We start from the raw sequence: 6,419 nt of genomic DNA, 5'->3' as shown, positions 1-6,419 counted from the left end.
CTTTTCTTGGATCGTAATAATACGAAACCTCGCTCTATGATTTGAAGGTAAAATCCTCAAATATGGTAAAATAGTGTCTTTTTCACGTTAATCATGTAGTTTGATATTACGCAAATATATTCATTTTTACCAATATTTCGAAACTATTTCATGTAGTTTCACGATAAGTGATTTGGCCATCAAATCTCAGAATTTCGCATAATATTGCATTTTAAGCAAGTTTTCGTGCATTTTGTTTCGTACGAAAAATCATCGAATTTAGCAATATTTTGACGTTTATCATCCCCTTTTCCTTTACGTGATTTAAACGAAATATTATCGAATTAGGCAATATTTTGCCGTTTTTCCACGTTTATGTGAATTTTCAGTCTATGGGTATTAATTCATTATATGTACGATAAAAATGATGCAAACACATAATTGATTAGATAAATAACCTTAAATACTTCATTTTCAATCATCTATTTGTTTCTCGTTAAAATACTGAGTAAGATATTGAAAAGGGGAGAAGTTCTGTTTTTATTGCATATATCGACGTTTCAGCCGGAATAGAGCGGTTTTACGAGTACATCTTCAATCGGTAATATGAACGGAAAATCAAGAACATTTTAGTTAATTCTAATGAAAACACATTGTTTTTTATCATTTATATTGGAAGCAACATTGTCATATGTCTTTTCTTGGATCGAAATAATACGAAACCTCGCTCTATGATATGAAGTTAAAATCCTCAAATATGGTTATATAGTGACTTTTTCACGTTTTTCATGTAGTTTGATATTACGTAATTGTATTCATTTTTACCAATATTTCGATACTATTTCATGTAGTATCACGATATGTGATTTGGCCTTCAAATCTCAGAATTTCGCATAATATTGCATTTTAAGCAAGTTTTCGTGCATTTTGTTTCGTACGAAAAATCATCGAATTTAGCAATATTTTGACGTTTATCATCCCCTTTTCCTTTATGTGATTTAAACAAAATATCACCGAATTAGGCAATATTTTGCCGTTTTTCCACGTTTTTGTGAATTTTCAGTCTATGGGTATTAATTCATTATATGTACGATAAAAATGATGCAAACACATAATTGATTAGATAATAACCTTAAATACTTCATTTTCAATCATCTATTTGTTTCTCGTTAAAATACTGAGTAAGATATTGAAAAGGGGAGAAGTTCGGTTTCTATTGCATATATCGAATTTTCAGCCGGAATAGAGCGGTTTTACGTGTACATCTTCCATCGGTAATATGAACGAAAAATCAGGAACATTTTAGATAATTCTAATGAAAACACATTGTTTTTTATCATTTGTATTGGAAACAACATTGTCATATGTCTTTTCTTGGATCGAAATAATACGAAACCTCGCTCTATGACTTGTAGGTAAAATCCTCAAATATGGTAAAATAGTGACTTTTTCACGTTAATCATGTAGTTTGATATTACGTAAATATATTCATTTTTACCAATATTTCGAAACTATTTCATGTAGTTTCACGATAAGTGATTTGGCCTTCAAATCTCAGAATTTCGCATAATATTGCATTTTAAGCAAGTTTTCGTGCATTTTGTTTCGTACGAAAAATCATCGAATTTAGCAATATTTTGACGTTTATCATCCCCTTTTCCTTTACGTGATTTAAACAAAATATCATCGAATTAGGCAATATTTTGACGTTTTTCCACGTTTTTGTGAATTTTCAGTCTATGGGTATTAATTCATTATATGTACGATAAAAATGATGCAAACACATAATTGATTAGATAAATAACCTTAAATACTTAATTTTCAATCAACTATTTGTTTCTCGTTAAAATACTGAGTAAGATATTGAAAAGGGGAGAAGTTCTGTTTTTATTGCATATATCGACGTTTCAGCCGGAATAGAGCGGTTTTACGTGTACATCTTCCATCGGTAATATAAACGGAAAATCAGGAACATTTTAGATAATTCTAATAAAAACCCATTGTTTTTTATCATTTGTATTGGAAACAACATTGTCATATGTCTTTTCTTGGATCGAAATAATACGAAACCTCGCTCTATGATTTGAAGGTAAAATCCTCAAATATGGTAAAATAGTGACTTTTTCACGTTAATCATGTAGTTTGATATTACGCAAATATATTCATTTTTACCAATATTTCGAAACTATTTCATGTAGTTTCACGATAAGTGATTTGGCCATCAAATCTCAGAATTTCGCATAATATTGCATTTTAAGCAAGTTTTCGTGCATTTTGTTTCGTACGAAAAATCATCGAATTTAGCAATATTTTGACGTTTATCATCCCCTTTTCCTTTACGTGATTTAAACGAAATATTATCGAATTAGGCAATATTTTGCCGTTTTTCCACGTTTATGTGAATTTTCAGTCTATGGGTATTAATTCATTATATGTACGATAAAAATGATGCAAACACATAATTGATTAGATAAATAACCTTAAATACTTCATTTTCAATCATCTATTTGTTTCTCGTTAAAATACTGAGTAAGATATTGAAAAGGGGAGAAGTTCGGTTTTTATTGCATATCTCGATGTTTCAGCCGGAATAGAGCGGTTTTACGAGTACATCTTCAATCGGTAATATCAACGGAAAATCAAGAACATTTTAGTTAATTCTAATGAAAACCCATTGTTTTTTATCATTTATATTGGAAGCAACATTGTCATATGTCTTTTCTTGGATCGAAATAATACGAAACCTCGCTCTATGATATGAAGTTAAAATCCTCAAATATGGTTATATAGTGACTTTTTCACGTTTTTCATGTAGTTTGATATTACGTAATTGTATTCATTTTTACCAATATTTCGATACTATTTCATGTAGTATCACGATATGTGATTTGGCCTTCAAATCTCAGAATTTCGCATAATATTGCATTTTAAGCAAGTTTTCGTGCATTTTGTTTCGTACGAAAAATCATCGAATTTAGCAATATTTTGACGTTTATCATCCCCTTTTCCTTTATGTGATTTAAACAAAATATCACCGAATTAGGCAATATTTTGCCGTTTTTCCACGTTTTTGTGAATTTTCAGTCTATGGGTATTAATTCATTATATGTACGATAAAAATGATGCAAACACATAATTGATTAGATAATAACCTTAAATACTTCATTTTCAATCATCTATTTGTTTCTCGTTAAAATACTGAGTAAGATATTGAAAAGGGGAGAAGTTCGGTTTCTATTGCATATATCGAATTTTCAGCCGGAATAGAGCGGTTTTACGTGTACATCTTCCATCGGTAATATGAACGAAAAATCAGGAACATTTTAGATAATTCTAATGAAAACACATTGTTTTTTATCATTTGTATTGGAAACAACATTGTCATATGTCTTTTCTTGGATCGAAATAATACGAAACCTCGCTCTATGACTTGTAGGTAAAATCCTCAAATATGGTAAAATAGTGACTTTTTCACGTTAATCATGTAGTTTGATATTACGTAAATATATTCATTTTTACCAATATTTCGAAACTATTTCATGTAGTTTCACGATAAGTGATTTGGCCTTCAAATCTCAGAATTTCGCATAATATTGCATTTTAAGCAAGTTTTCGTGCATTTTGTTTCGTACGAAAAATCATCGAATTTAGCAATATTTTGACGTTTATCATCCCCTTTTCCTTTACTTGATTTAAACAAAATATCATCGAATTAGGCAATATTTTGACGTTTTTCCACGTTTTTGTGAATTTTCAGTCTATGGGTATTAATTCATTATATGTACGATAAAAATGATGCAAACACATAATTGATTAGATAAATAACCTTAAATACTTAATTTTCAATCAACTATTTGTTTCTCGTTAAAATACTGAGTAAGATATTGAAAAGGGGAGAAGTTCTGTTTTTATTGCATATATCGACGTTTCAGCAGGAATAGAGCGGTTTTACGTGTACATCTTCCATCGGTAATATAAAAGGAAAATCAGGAACATTTTAGATAATTCTAATGAAAACATTGTTTTTTATCATTTGTATTGGAAACAACATTGTCATATGTCTTTTCTTGGATCGAAATAATACGAAACCTCGCTCTATGATATGAAGTTAAAATCCTCAAATATGGTTATATAGTGACTTTTTCACGTTTTTCATGTAGTTTGATATTACGTAATTGTATTCATTTTTACCAATACTTCGATACTATTTCATGTAGTATCACGATATGTGATTTGGCCTTCAAATCTCAGAATTTCGCATAATATTGCATTTTAAGCAAGTTTTCGTGCATTTTGTTTCGTACGAAAAATCATCGAATTTAGCAATATTTTGACGTTTATCATCCCCTTTTCCTTTATGTGATTTAAACAAAATATCACCGAATTAGGCAATATTTTGCCGTTTTTCCACGTTTTTGTGAATTTTCAGTCTATGGGTATTAATTCATTATATGTACGATAAAAATGATGCAAACACATAATTGATTAGATAAATAACCTTAAATACTTAATTTTCAATCAACTATTTGTTTCTCGTTAAAATACTGAGTAAGATATTACCCGGAATAGAGCGGTTTTACGTGTACATCTTCCATCGGTAATATAAACGGAAAATCAGGAACATTTTAAATAATTCTAATGAAAACCCATTGTTTTTTATCATTTGTATTGGAAACAACATTGTCATATGTCTTTTCTTGGATCGAAATAATACGAAACCTCGCTCTATGACTTGTAGGTAAAATCCTCAAATATGGTAAAATAGTGACTTTTTCACGTTAATCATGTAGTTTGATATTTCGCAAATATATTCATTTTTACCAATATTTCGAAACTATTTCATGTAGTTTCACGATAAGTGATTTGGCATTCAAATCTCAGAATTTCGCATAATATTGCATTTTAAGCAAGTTTTCGTGCATTTTGTTTCGTACGAAAAATCATCGAATTTAGCAATATTTTGACTTTTATCATCCCCTTTTCCTTTACGTGATTTAAACAAAATATCATCGAATTAGGCAATATTTTGCCGTTTTTCCACGTTTTTGTGAGATTTGAGTTTATGGGTATTAATTCATTATATATACGATAAAAATGATGCAAACACATAATTGATTAGATAATAACCTTAAATTCTTCATTTTCAATCATCTATTTGTTTCTCGTTAAAATACCGAGTAAGATATTGAAAAGGGGAGAAGTTCGGCTTTTATTGCATATATCGACGTTTCAGCCGGAACAGAGCGGTTTTCTTGCACATCTTCCATCGGTAATATAAACGGAAAATAAGGAATATTTTAGTTAATTCTAATGAAAACACATTGTTTTTTATCATTTGTATTGGAAACAACATTGTCATATGTCTTTTCTTGGATCGAAATAATACGAAACCTCGCTCTATGACTTGTAGGTAAAATCCTCAAATATGGTAAAATAGTGACATTTTCACGTTAATCATGTAGTTTGATATTACGTAAATATATTCATTTTTACCAATATTTCGAAACTATTTCATGTAGTTTCACGATAAGTGATTTGGCCTTCAAATCTCAGAATTTCGCATAATATTGCATTTTAAGCAAGTTTTCGTGCATTTTGTTTCGTACGAAAAATCATCGAATTTAGCAATATTTTGACGTTTATCATCCCCTTTTCCTTTACGTGATTTAAACAAAATATCATCGAATTAGGCAATATTTTGACGTTTTTCCACGTTTTTGTGAATTTTCAGTCTATTGGTATTAATTTATTATATGTACGATAAAAATGATGCAAACACATAATTGATTAGATAATAACCTTAAATTCTTCATTTTCAATCATCTATTTGTTTCTCGTTAAAATACCGAGTAAGATATTGAAAAGGGGAGAAGTTCGGCTTTTATTGCATATATCGACGTTTCAGCCGGAACAGAGCGGTTTTCTTGCACATCTTCCATCGGTAATATAAACGGAAAATAAGGAATATTTTAGTTAATTCTAATGAAAACACATTGTTTTTTATCATTTGTATTGGAAACAACATTGTCATATGTCTTTTCTTGGATCGAAATAATACGAAACCTCGCTCTATGACTTGTAGGTAAAATCCTCAAATATGGTAAAATAGTGACTTTTTCACGTTAATCATGTAGTTTGATATTACGTAAATATATTCATTTTTACCAATATTTCGAAACTATTTCATGTAGTTTCACGATAAGTGATTTGGCCTTCAAATCTCAGAATTTCGCATAATAATGCATTTTAAGCAAGTTTTTGTGCATTTTGTTTCGTACGAAAAATCATCGAATTTAGCAATATTTTGACGTTTATCATCCCCTTTTCCTTTACGTGATTTAAACAAAATATCATCGAATTAGGCAATATTTTGACGTTTTTCCACGTTTTTGTGAATTTTCAGTCTATGGGTATTAATTCATTATATGTACGATAAAAAT

This window comes from Procambarus clarkii, unplaced genomic scaffold, assembly GCF_040958095.1.
Source record: "Procambarus clarkii isolate CNS0578487 unplaced genomic scaffold, FALCON_Pclarkii_2.0 HiC_scaffold_142, whole genome shotgun sequence".
Taxonomy (NCBI): Eukaryota; Metazoa; Arthropoda; class Malacostraca; order Decapoda; family Cambaridae; genus Procambarus; species Procambarus clarkii.
The sequence above is the reverse complement of the archived record's forward strand: the minus strand, read 5'-3'. Positions refer to the sequence as shown.